The sequence below is a fragment of the Rhyacophila brunnea genome, unplaced genomic scaffold, assembly GCF_057557595.1.
Source record: "Rhyacophila brunnea isolate RB1 unplaced genomic scaffold, BYU_Rbru_1.0 scaffold_2, whole genome shotgun sequence".
In the NCBI taxonomy this organism is placed as follows: Eukaryota; Metazoa; Arthropoda; class Insecta; order Trichoptera; family Rhyacophilidae; genus Rhyacophila; species Rhyacophila brunnea.
In genome coordinates, this window is record NW_028232859.1 from 27,098,440 (window position 1) to 27,111,994 (window position 13,555).

At 32.2% G+C, this 13,555-nt stretch overlaps 1 protein-coding gene across 2 annotated transcripts in view; it reads right to left on the reverse strand.

The window, feature by feature from the left end:
- Sdc (Syndecan) overlaps positions 1-13,555 on the reverse strand; it is a 675,273-nt gene that overhangs the window by 22,805 nt on the left and 638,913 nt on the right. The gene's annotated exons all lie outside the window — the stretch shown is intronic.

A 13,555-nucleotide genomic window follows, 5' to 3' on the forward strand; every position in this document is an offset into this window, starting at 1 on the left:
CTTTAAAGTTTGAGTCGTAAACGAAACGCGCATTCAATATGGTAATATTTGAGGATATTCCGAAGGCTTTGTATTTCTTACAAAGTCATAAAGCAAATCTCCCCTAAAAAGCTTAGTCTATGGCATATGGTTTCACAGTTCTATTATTAACCTGTTCCGTGACTCTAACAATAACTAAGATATTGAGAAAATATAGCTAAGATATTAAATGAAATGTGAAATATTTAAGGAACTTCTGGAATGTGATTTGACATCATAAAATGAGAAATCTTATTAACGTATATTAATCATATTTCTGAATTTGTATTAATTATTTATATATTGGTGAAACGGAATTATTAATTATGTAAATGTTAAAATTTTATTATTTTAAGAAAAAACAGAATTGATAAAATAATGCTGAGAACGAAGAAATCTAGAAATGATGAAAAAACATCACTTCGACACAGCGTTTATAGAAAGACAGAGTTTAATTCCGAAAATCATTGTGAAAAAAGCGACATTTAGAGGCGGGGGAGGATCGCACAACTTTTAATTCCGTTGGGTCGGGATAATTTTAGCCAAAAATACCTTCGAAAAGATAACACGGACAAGAGAGAATTGATTATAATTATTAATCAATCTCCGTCGTCATCTTTTCATTATTTTTCTTCGCGAATTTGTGATTGATGGCCTCTGGAAAGAAAAATAAAGTTATCTTTGTTTATTCTTTCTTCGTAACGAAAACTTTCTATTTGCTATCGGCGATATCTTGCGAAATAAAATGTATTAAACATTGTATTTTGCCAACTCACCCCACGGATACCAACGTTTCAAGTTGTGCAAAAAAATCGTTTTCAATGAAATTATTGTTTGAGAAAAATATATGAAATATTTCTTTCCATTGAATGCGAATTCGGAACTTTTTCACGAACAATATGAGACATCTCATTCGTTAAATTTAATACTGAATAGGGAAATACGGGATTTTAATAAATCAGAAGCTCAGCAAACCATTGTAGGATGTAGTCTCCCGCAGACATCTTCACAATTTTTATCGACCCTTGAGCGAACATTTAATACAAAGTAGGTACTGACCAAGTACTTACTTTCTTTGAATTATTTTAACTAAAACTAGAGGAAATCATATGAATATTTTTTGACAACATTCAGTTCATTGCACGGGTTCTAAAAAGCTTTTTGTCTGGTTTAATTAGCACCCAAAGAAAAATATTATTTTATACGTTGGGTGTATTGAAAGATGGCGGTGTTTTAAAGTTGGGTATGTATTTGGTTCGTGCGTACGACATACAGTCGACTTTTCTCAATTGTACGTCTTAAAAATAACAATAACACATTCAATATTTAGGGTTGATCTTTGTAATATCTGCACATTTAATAACAACCTATGAAATTAATGTTGATAAACACAGTTTAAAGTTATAACCATTTAATATTTTCGTTTTCATATATTTGGGCTCCCTACAACAGATAAACTTCTACAAAGTCTTATGAGCTTACTAACTAACTAGCTGTCATAATAGAACATATAAGTAGTATGCGTACATTATAAAGCATGAACGGTCACCAGTGACGTCCCGTGGGGGTAGGCAGATTGAGCGTCGTTCGGGGGCGGCAGTTACTTGGAGGGCGGCAAATCGAGGAGAATCATTTCGGATATATAGAAATAGGTACCTATACTACTTAGTAATAACAAAAATATATTTTCATTAAAATATTCAGCTTACTAAGTTTAACAGGACTATATTTTTTTTGTCGGCTCGCGATGTCTAATTTGCTCGGTTGTCATTGGACGTCACGTCCTTGATGACCAGCAATGGGACATGTGCAGATTTGCGAATTATATTTGAATTATAGGTAGGTACATAATTACCTAATAAATTTATCCAAATATTTTTGCCGAGTTTTGAAAGTTGTCAGGTGTATTTTTAAATGAATCTGACACCGTGGACTCGCAATATTGTCTATTGAAGTATAGATGGCATTTAAATAAGATTTAGTGGTACACTTATAATTGTTTTTTTTCTATGTGCTTTTATGGATACCTCGCATAGTATATAATTTGTTAGTAATGTATCCATACAACACATTACTTAGATATTGAAGTCATGAAAGGATGATAAAAAATACTGTAAAAAATGGGGCGGCATTTTGGTATTGCCTAGGGGCGGCATTTTGTCTAGGGACGTCACTGACGGTCACTGATTCGAATCTAGTAACTGTACCTACTATTCACATAACGTTTCTCCAATCAATACGTTTATTTGAATAGAGGGCATGGGTCAAGGGAGGGGTTGAGCGAATCGCTAAAAACTAATTATCGAAAAAAAGTATTTAAAATTACAATATAATAATAAAAGAGGTTGTAACGGAAACGGAAACAATTTAAGTACATAGAATAAATAATAATGAATGATAAAAGACAATGAGAAATATCTGGTATAATGTAATATTTGAGAATTTGTGTGGTATAAACTTAAGAATGATAGTATTTTCTGCAATATATCATCATGTAACGACCCGGTTGCTGGAAATTTTATGGTCCGGAAGGCATCTACGGACGAAGCCATATTTTCTATGGCTCTATTTTTATGAGGTGAGAGAATTGCGATAAAAGAGATATCAAATAACATTGTTTAAATTTATAAGTGGCAATAAATGGCAAAAAGATGAGTGTTATCTCTAGTGGCGGTTTCACTTTGTGGCCAGAGACTGGGTAGGCGGCTTTCAGTTAAAAACTTAGACGAGACCGCATTTATAATATTATTCAACGAGCGCAAGTTAAATGTATCGCTTTTACTGTAGGTATCTTTCGCGCCGCGTTACTGAATTTTGGGTTGGTGATATTCAACGAAGCCACTTAGAACGTAACCGAGACCCGGGTCTCACTTTAATATTAATTAACCAAATGTGGTCTCCTGACAGTTCATAGCTTATTTGAAGGTATCTAATACAATTAAAACAAGAAATATGATAAAATACAAATAACTATCAATATAATATAACAATTGGGTGAAGTTCGGTAGTTTTTACAGAAAATAAGTCATCTAACGTTGCAATAGGCTTAATGTAACTGAAATCGGTAATACGACCGTGACAATAATCATATTCGCCATGTATAATAGTGCCCGTACACGTGCATGGATTTACTGGCACCATTAGAGTGTAAATTAAGCTATCACTATAATAACTGTTTACACGTAAAGTGCTGAATGTCTCGCCAATCTCATTCTACAAACGTAAGCGAGACGCGTTGTTGTCATTATATGGTGATATTTGATGAGATGTGAAAATTGGTAAACGTCAAAATGCTCTGCGGGGCGTAGTTCGCATTTCTACGGCAGGTTCGCCACTATCGTTCTACTGGGCAGGCGCTGATATCGCGCAAGTACCAACTATCGCGTGAAAATTCAGAAGCTGCTGAACTTTTTTGATCCGTGCTTGCAACTTGCACGATAATACGTGTTTAAACTTGCATTTCATTTGTATGGTCGAGACAATACGTACTGTCAGCAGTCAATCCATGCAAGTGTAAACGAGCAATAATTCTTGCGCACAAGAAAAATCGTCAGCGCATGGTTAATATTGTTCGTCTATAAGTCTAAACCTATAACCTGAGGTATAAATAATTATAGTATTAACACTACCTATACCAGTACGAATGTGACAGAATTGAAATTTTGTAGGTGAAATAATAACTGCTTTATCATATGAATCAAACAAAAATGTAGTCGTGGGTTCGTCATCATCGAGGGTTTGTAGTACCTTCAACGTGACGTAGGTACATTGCAGGTATTAGGGTCGTATTAAAATTATACGTGTTATATCCGAGGTTTTAATAATAATATTTTAATTTTGGTGGTGTAGATTACATAATATGTAGAGCGTTGAAGGTTTTACCAAACTGAGCAGTTTATATAAATGTATATTAAAAAAACTATTTTGAAAAAATTGTCACATCGAACAGGTCAATGACGATTTTCAAATCCTATATTATGTAAACAAATCTTTTGTTTTTCTTTCCTTAATATCAGATATATACTTTATATTCGACCGTGTTTAGGAAAAAGGGCGTAACCCTCGCAGAACAAATTTTACTGGAGGGGAAAAAAACGTTTTTTTGAATGATTTTGGATAATATTTAAAAAAAATAGGCACAGATTGGGTGCATGATGATTAATGATTTGGTATAATATCTTTTCGATCTAACAATAATTAAAGAAGTTATTACAGAAGAATCATTAAAATTGAGGGTTAATGCCTTTTTTCTTAATTAAAGCTCAATTAAAACCTGAATTTAGATAATAATTTGGCATTTGCGGCTTACTTCCTTTTTACAGAACGTGTATTTAGTTGTAAACATTGATAATATCTAATAAAAGCACTTTTCGAAAAATCGAGGGTTACGCCCTTTTTCCTAAACACAGTCGAATATACATAGTATATTGCAGTTATACAATATTATAAGTATCTAATATGCCTTTCTCTTTACTAAAATATGACTGGCAAAAATATTTATAACCGCTTATGAATATTTAAAAGGTTCTACCTTCTACCAGAAATTAGTTAATAATGGATGATAACTAAGTTAAAGCTTCAGTTAATCCTTTAAAAATAAAGAAGTTAAGACAAATTCAAACTTTAAGTTTAAATACCACCGAGATTTAATTTGAAATATTATATTATTTATTACGCAATGGATAATTTCAATAGAATTAGATGATACTCTCCCTTAAAAACAGGCATTAAGGAAGAGTTTAAAAGCCGAGAAATTTATATCCATCGCCTAAAAGTTATAACGTACCCAAGTCAGTACACTAACTTTATTAAGCACTTAGTAACTCCAGAGGACGTTCGGCTCTCCATCACAAATAATAACCTCATCATGTTGATTTTGGTAATTCTACTTCAGCAATAAATAAGATATTTTATTACAAGACAGTAAATTAATATTACGGTCGGCCATTTCATTCGGAGGTAATTTCCATGGACAGGTAGAATTATGCGGCAGAGGCAAACGAACGGAGGATAAATAAGTGGCTTATATTATTCTGAACCACCTCAAGAGAACCCTTTCAGAAAGGTCTATTCGGTATGGTGGTAATTTATCTTGTTTTATATTTGCGAATTTGATTCAGAATCAATGTAGGTTATGTGCCAGTAGCAGTACTTAGCGTTGATAGTGGTCGTTAAATCACAAAATACACATTTTATTTTCTATTGTTTGGTGATTGAAAAAGAAACCCAAAGAATTTGGACTCTAGATAGAACGAGTCTTATACGCATTCAGTATTAGGAATTTTGAAGGCAGTTCAATTTTTGTATTGAATGATTGCACGTGTGGTTGTACTAGTGACCGGTTCATTGTGTTCTTCTTTTATTGGCAGCCCCAAAAATAAAATGGCGGCTTGCATTCTAGGTTGAAGTGTGTTGTTTTATTAACATAATTTACATACCTGTGACGATCAATGAGTCCCGTGACAACAAGCATTGTTACCAAAATCCGTGACATACGAATCGATCGCGAATACATTATTTAATACATTTTTCACAAGCCGTCAGCGGTGTCACGTAGTCTAATATCGAGAATGTTTTTTTAGACATCTTTGGATAAACCATAATTTGTAACCTTCTGGACCATGTATACCAACGTATAATACTTATGCTAATATTTAATCAGAATCTTCTGGAAAATACATCCACCGGCTAAAAATTGTAAAACTGGAATTTTCCGGATGCATATATTATGTACTGTTTACCCGGACGTTACGTTACTGTATTATGATCTTGTCCAAGAACAACATATAAATACATATTGAAAAAAAGATAATATTATTCGACTATATTATATAATACCACAATGGCCTTCGTTGTTACAATATTCAGTCTCCAAGCTATGGATTTGTTTGAACAATATTAAAACAATCTACGAATCTAAGTATATATACAATATTCGTATAATAAACATATTTGCGAAGTGGGTTTTTTCGGAATATCTGAAAAAGTGTGGGTTGGAAAATTAAGGAAAGCATTTCAAAATTTTTGATAAAATGCGAAATGTTTGCAAACTGAAAAGTGTAATATTTCAGAAACACCCCCCCCCCCTCATCGCTCCACAATAATAATATTAGGCCATTTATTACCCACGGGCCTGAAAAACTGAAAATGAGCCAACCGTAGGATAGTGATCACGCATTAATTATTTACATGGCAGCGCCGTGTGTTCACCAAACATGGTTTATTATTAATACTAGAATATAAGTATCGTTTTTTTTTTTTTTTGACCATGTCCGATCCTAATAGGATCATATGGGCCTCCACAGAGTAGAGGTTTGTATTAACAGATTTTGTTTTTTACGAGAAATGGATGTCAGCCACTTGCTCAACCTATTAGGTCCATACCCTGACTCACACACAAACTGAAAAACAATATGTGTACTTGCCAGACCCAGGATTCGAACCTGAGACCCACAGCGTGATAGTCCAACGCTTATGGTGTATATTAAAAATTTATAATAATGAGACCTTTCTCTGCCTAGGTCATGCAGTCATATTAATTGATCGTATCCCTTGGTTACCAAAAAGTACAATTAATTTACATTCCTCATAGCATATACGCCGGAGAAACTTTACAGGACTTACAGTAAAAATACAATGAAAGAGGCAATGTTCACAATCATTTAATATATACATGAAAACAAACTCTAATTACAACGTCTACCAAATTGCAAATTTTTCGAATATCGTAAATTTTATTTAGTTGAAATCAAGTTTACATTGCCAATTATATAACTAGGTAGGTACCCAATTATTCGATTAATTAATGTTAAATATTTTTTTAATTAATAACATATTTAGTGACAAGAATAGTGCAAATTACGTAATTAGAATGCGCGCCTGTCTTACATCACCGTGCTAATTTAATGACACCAGTAAAGTAACATTATAGATGTCGCTAATCAAACAAATTATTTTTGTCGGTTGTACGAAATCAAAATTTATTATGAAAATTCACTGTTGTTTGAATTGTTCTGTGTGGTAATATACTTTTTTTAGTATAGAAAAATACGGCAACACTTTAAAAAAAATGTTATTTACCCTTTATGGGTCATAAGCGAAAAACGGATAGTTTTGAGACCGGCAACATTAAGGTCTATATTTCTATAATTTTACAAGTTATAATCACCCTTATGGGTTTTAATCATTCTCAGATAACGCACAGAGGTCTTGAATCTGACCAATCGCCCTGAAGTTTGCACATATTGAGTAGATTACGAAAAATGTGTCCCGGTCAGTTATCTGACCGGTGTCCATTTAGCGACATGATAGCTGCCAGTTTTTCAACAACAGTGTTTTTAAGTTCTTGTTTTTAGAAAATTGTGACTTTTTTACTGAAAACAAAGTATGTACATTTATACTATACATAAAAATATATAGTTTTTTGTATTTCACCTATAAATTGTATGTGTTTTAGTAAAATAATATCAAATTATTGAGTGGCATGTCGAGAATCTAACCTCAAATTGTATAATTTGGACCCTTTTTGATTTACATAATATAGACACTAAAAATAATTTCTAAACCACAATACATCTAATTTCATATAACAATATAGTGAACTTTCATAATTACTAGTTATTTGTTGTGGATAATTAGTCGCTATCGAGTTATTTGATGATATGTGTCATTCTTTGAAAAAATGATTTCCAAAAAAATCGCAGGTAAAAATAATTGTTTTTGTTTTCATTCAAACCGTAATAATTTTTTGAAATACATATCTCAGAATGAAATAAAATAGTTATGGAATGTTATATGTATAAGTAGAAGCCTATATTGCTGAACATTTTTTTTTTCTTTATTGTCTGAGTATGGAAAATGGGAGAAGCGGAAGTTTTAGTGCGAAAGACCTTGAAGACATGGGTGAAGACGCATTCCTGAGATTATTTGAAGTAATTACAGAATACTAAGGTGTGTTGGATAATGAAAAAAAACCTATTACACATCTTCACTTTAGAAACAAGTTGGCCGATCAGCTGATAGGATCTTTTACTTCACGAAAAAGTGTTGGTCGACCTCCATTTCCTGACGATATCAATTCAAATCATTATCCTGAAAAATGTACACTTCATAGATGTGGTTATTGCAGCACTACGCTGAAAGTGATACGAAGCTCAGCAACAAATTGCAAAGTATCCCTTTGCATACCGTGTTTTATGCCGTACCACAATTATCTGAACAAAAGAAAAAGCCAACAAGGCCTTAGAAATGTTTGTTATTTTGAGAAACTTCTATAAAATTAATAAAGTAATTATTATTGTTACAGAAATAAATGAAATTATAATTTTTTCCTAATAAACCTGTGTTTTTATTATTAAAAAAAAATCCGAGAACAAATATTTTTTTTACCTAAATGGACACCGGTCAGAAAACTGACCGCTGGGAAATCGATAATTACGAAAAAACTATATATTTTTCAAAAAAAAATTTTTTTTTTCTGTTCATCAAAATGAATATAAAATACATAAAAAAAATAATTAAGCACATATCTTTGAAAAAAAAAGTTGTCCTATAAAGGGTTAAATGACAATTAACGACTCATCGTCGAAGACTAGTCATCATGTAAGTAGTTGAATATCCATTTTTGTTTTAAAATTACCAATCTTAAAGGCTTATCTCTTAATAATTATTAATCATACATATTCCAGAACACATACAACCGAGTTCTTAGAAATCTGCTATTTTGGAATAGACACACCAGCGACACAGTTTTTGCACCACAGTATACAGGTTTGGAGACATGGCGGAGGTAGCGTTGTCAACTTAGCGTTTACATCCAGAATGCAAAATAGGCATGCTGCGAATAGTGTTAATAAATCTAGCGTTTTTCGATCCGCAAACAGCTTAAAAACAGTTCAACAAATAGGCCGACCAATGTGCTTGAAAATAAACATGCTGGTCTCTTGTACCATATAATATCATACCATTAAATTAAATATTTAGGATCGATGAGGTAGAGGTGATGAGATGAAGGCACCGGTAGTAGATATTTATTGTCTCGATGCAGAGTACAGACAGTTACTATGGTCAGAGTAAAGATTAGCGGTGTAGTGTAGAGTGATCGCGGCGAGCTCGTGCTCAGACCGAGCCGCGGTCTGGCAGCGTCGACTACCGATCTACTGTTAAGCAGGTGAATGTGTCGAGTGACGAGTCACGAGTGACTGAGTCGAGTGACGGACTCGGGATGACTGGCGAGTTATTTATATTCCTTGCTATTTATATAAATGAAATCAATGCACTACAAGAGTCATTGTCGCAATTAAATAAATCATAAAATACACTGTTGACTTAGGTTATGATTGAGGAAATGCTGACAACTCTATTTTGTTTCGACAACAAAACATACAGATTGAAGTGTGTCACCCCTGTAATGCTGAGTGGTGTGATTACTACAAATATAACATACAATATTTAAGTAATGACCAAATATCGTATTGATTAATTGTTCAATATATTATTTCTCGCAAAACTATGAAGTGCCAGTTCTAGATAATATTTTAATTATAAGAAAATCTTGGTTTTTTCCCTACCAAATAGCTTATATTTGTTACCATAATTGACGTATTTTTGTCAATGGCAGTTGGTAACACTGGGCGGAGGGAAAAGCAACTACTATATAATTTGCGTAGATAGGTAGAATATACTCGTAATATATCAAAGCACTTGGATTAATTGGAGAGTTGGTATCTACAATTAAAATTTATTTGCATGACGTGACATCTAATTTTCGCTTGCTACTCGAATTACAAGGCTAAACACAAAAAAATGTAGGTAGACATATAGTAGAATCTCGATTATCCGGATTATAAAAACCAAATATCATCAGACAAAAATTGCGGTACTATATCGAAAACAATCCTGTCGACAACTGGTGGTTAAGACGCGAAAATAATAAAGAGTTAGTTATCAGTTTCAGAAGAATAATAATTTAATAAACTATGTTTTTATTCAACGAATAATTCACAAGATTTAAGAATGTAAGATTCTTTATTGTATACCTATACATAATTTGAAAACACCTCAGAAACATATCTACTAGAAATCATTGACAAAATAAGCACGACGCCAGGCGCGACTCGAACCAGCATCCATTGGATTTCGGCCAATCTGCTTTACCAATTGAACCACCTGCATCCTACATGATTACGACGAAATTAACTAGTGGTAATATATACAACTGAACCCCTTATCAAATTGCGTTAACATTGGCAATCGGATTTTGTGGTTTGAACTAATTTGAAGTCGTTATTATCAAAAAAAAAAAATCCAGTATGTATATTTTGAGGTGTTTAGCATACAATGTAGTGAAATAAAGAATGTTAAATTCTCAAAAAATGTGAATGAAAAAATGTTTATTACATTATTAGTACAAGTAAATACGTTGAGACTAAAATTTCGAGAGATCCTGATGTCAGCTAGGAATCAAGGTAAGTATCTATTATTGGTACCTACCTTGATTCAAAATACAAACATTTTTTCTAGTAGGGATGTTTTTAACGCGTCTTCAAGTTATGTATAAAATTAATTTAAATGACTGTCTGTACATGGCAGCCGAAAGTTGGAATTCTGTAGATGTGCCAACATACAAAAGATTGAAATAAAATTTTGTAAAAACCGTTAATAAGTTTCAATAGTAGTAATGCAGATCTCCATTATTCATATGAGACACCGCGGAAACTGTAAAACAAATTTCAACGTGCAATTAATGCGATGAAGAAGATGTCAGCAAGTGGTTGAATGATGCGGAAAATATATAAAATAATATAAAGGAAATATTAGAGGAACAAAATCAAGGCACCGAAGAGATTACCACGGGCCGAATATTGGTCATACACGTTCTGAATGTTGTCAATATGATGGTATGAACAGCAAGAATAACTCAAACAACGTACGTGTCTCAACAGTATAATATGTGCTTTGGATAATTTCAAGCAAACAACAATAATTTCTGAATTTAACAATAATTTTCTGCATGTATTCACACTAGATATCTTTCTTCTTTCCTTTCACCGGAGCATGTTCATTCCCCTATAATCGAGGTTCTATGACTGTGATAGCTCAGGATCAAAGTACTATAGTAGCGAAGACTGTTGACGATTACCTATATACAATTATATCAATTTATTGCAGATATTATATATCTATTAGAGAGTAATGCCAACTAATACGCGGAAGTTTGTTTTAGTAGATTAAGCTTAACCTGTAAATATCAGAATAAACCGCATCAAGAGATCCAGTGCCTTAGTGGATTTCATGATAATTTATAAAATTTCGATCAAGTAAGAGTAGGTAGGTATGTTATAATTATTGTTAATAATGTGTGATGGGGTAGAGAAAAAGAAACTAAGTAATTGTAAGAAAAGTATTGGATAAAGATCACAAGAGTGAACGCAAGTTATGTCGTAAAACATATTCTTATATGTAATAAATATCATGTGATAAAGATATACTCATTTTATAAATAAATACTTAAATTATTTTTGTACAGAAACTTCTGAGACTTTATTATTTATTTAAAATGCGCTGATAGTTATCTTCATACAAATATAAGTTACGTTTACAGAACGAAAATTTCATACTGACTAAAAATCAGTTTTTCACATTAAAATTTCATTAATTATTACTGACATTGATTCCCACTATTCATGGCAATAGCAAATTCTCATAGATACTCGTATTATATAAACTATATTTTTAAGTAAAGGTACATAATATATGTGTCTACGTTTAATAAGCGTATCAACTATATAATATTTTGTATATTATGAATTAATATTGATAATAACTATATTGCTAACTGTGTATTTAAAACCAGGTATAAATAACATGATCAATATATTAAGTTAATATAAAGAATCTGATTAATTATTTAGGATGGGTGTGTTATTTTAGTGTATTGACATTAAAGAGAAAGCTATCACTCCGTTCCCAATTTCACAAAGTTGACCCTACAGCGGGTATGCTCCCTGATTTAATATAAACTATATTTTGTGTCTTTGATTAAGTTTCAGTGCTGTATACTGTTACATAGATTGGCAATAACTCGACGCAGCCCAGATAATTTCATTTCCACCGTCATAATTTCATCCCTTCGACTTGTAGGTTGTACCTAAATATACGAAGGGGTGAATTGGTCGATATCGGTCTCGAGCAATGGCGTGAACTGATATAGCTACCAACGCGATAAGGAGAGTTATGTTATGAGCTGAACGTACGTGGAAAAACAAAGAGACATCCAATGCGGGCGTAGGTATTATAAATAAGAATATGATACTGTTATTGCTTATAATAACATTAGGGTTAACATAATAACACTGAGTTTGGGGAAACGGCCCGAATATTTCAACGCAATAATCACAAGTAATAAACCAATAAAATTGGGATATATAATTATTAAAAAGTGCTGTGTTGTTATAATAACAGAACTAAGTAATCAAAATTAATCGTATACTAGTGTATACCTACTATTGAATTTAGATATTATTAGAAATAGCTGATCGTTTTGCTGACACCGTACGCTCGACTTTTTTCATTCGATTCGCATAATATGCCCATAATTGAATCGGGTAAGAAATAATTCAATTTCAAATATCGTTCCAAAACCAATCTTGGATATTGAATAAGCATTACTAGGGATTTGCATATTACTTTATTGGTTGAATATATCTTACGCTCATAGACTGAAACAATTTTGCAGATAACGGAAAATAACATTTTAGATATAAATCCAACTACATACTTACCAATTTAAATGGAGATATTTTGAAATTTGTACGTGGGTGATTTCATTAATCAGTTGAATACATACGCCACATTTGTTAGATGACAGTGACGAAGATTCGATACTTTTTACGATTTTTAGGCCATGTACGGATGGTAATCCGTGATGAAATTACAACGCAGGAAACTAGTAACATGTAGGTACATACAATGAAATTACTGGGTCTATAATCGTAACTAATATTTCTATGATCAGATTGGTTGATTCCGCACTTTAGGCATATAAGAAAATTCAGTTTCTATCCAAAAATAATATTTCAAAAAACAAATTATTATTACAATACCGTCGGTAGACTATATCACATTAAACACCGTTTACCTGCGTCTAAACAGGTAAATTCACCACCGTTGAATGAATAATTGTCATATCTACAGGATACGCTATTCCATACAATAAAATATAAATAGGAAAATGGGTACCCTTCCCAAAAAAGATTATATACACGTAACAAAAATCTTCACGAATTACATTTATAGTAAAGTACGTAGAGCTCAGTTTTGAGTACATAGGTACCTACTACATATTATATTAAATAAAATTCTCTTAAAATATCCCATAAAATATAATTTTCTTTTATTTTAAATTAAAATATAAAATTTTATTGTAAGCAGATTAAAGCAGTTATTACTTATTACAATGCGAGTAGAGTTTTTTTAATCTGTATAATATAGCTATTAAAATCTTTTAACATATTATTTTATAGCAAACACCTACATT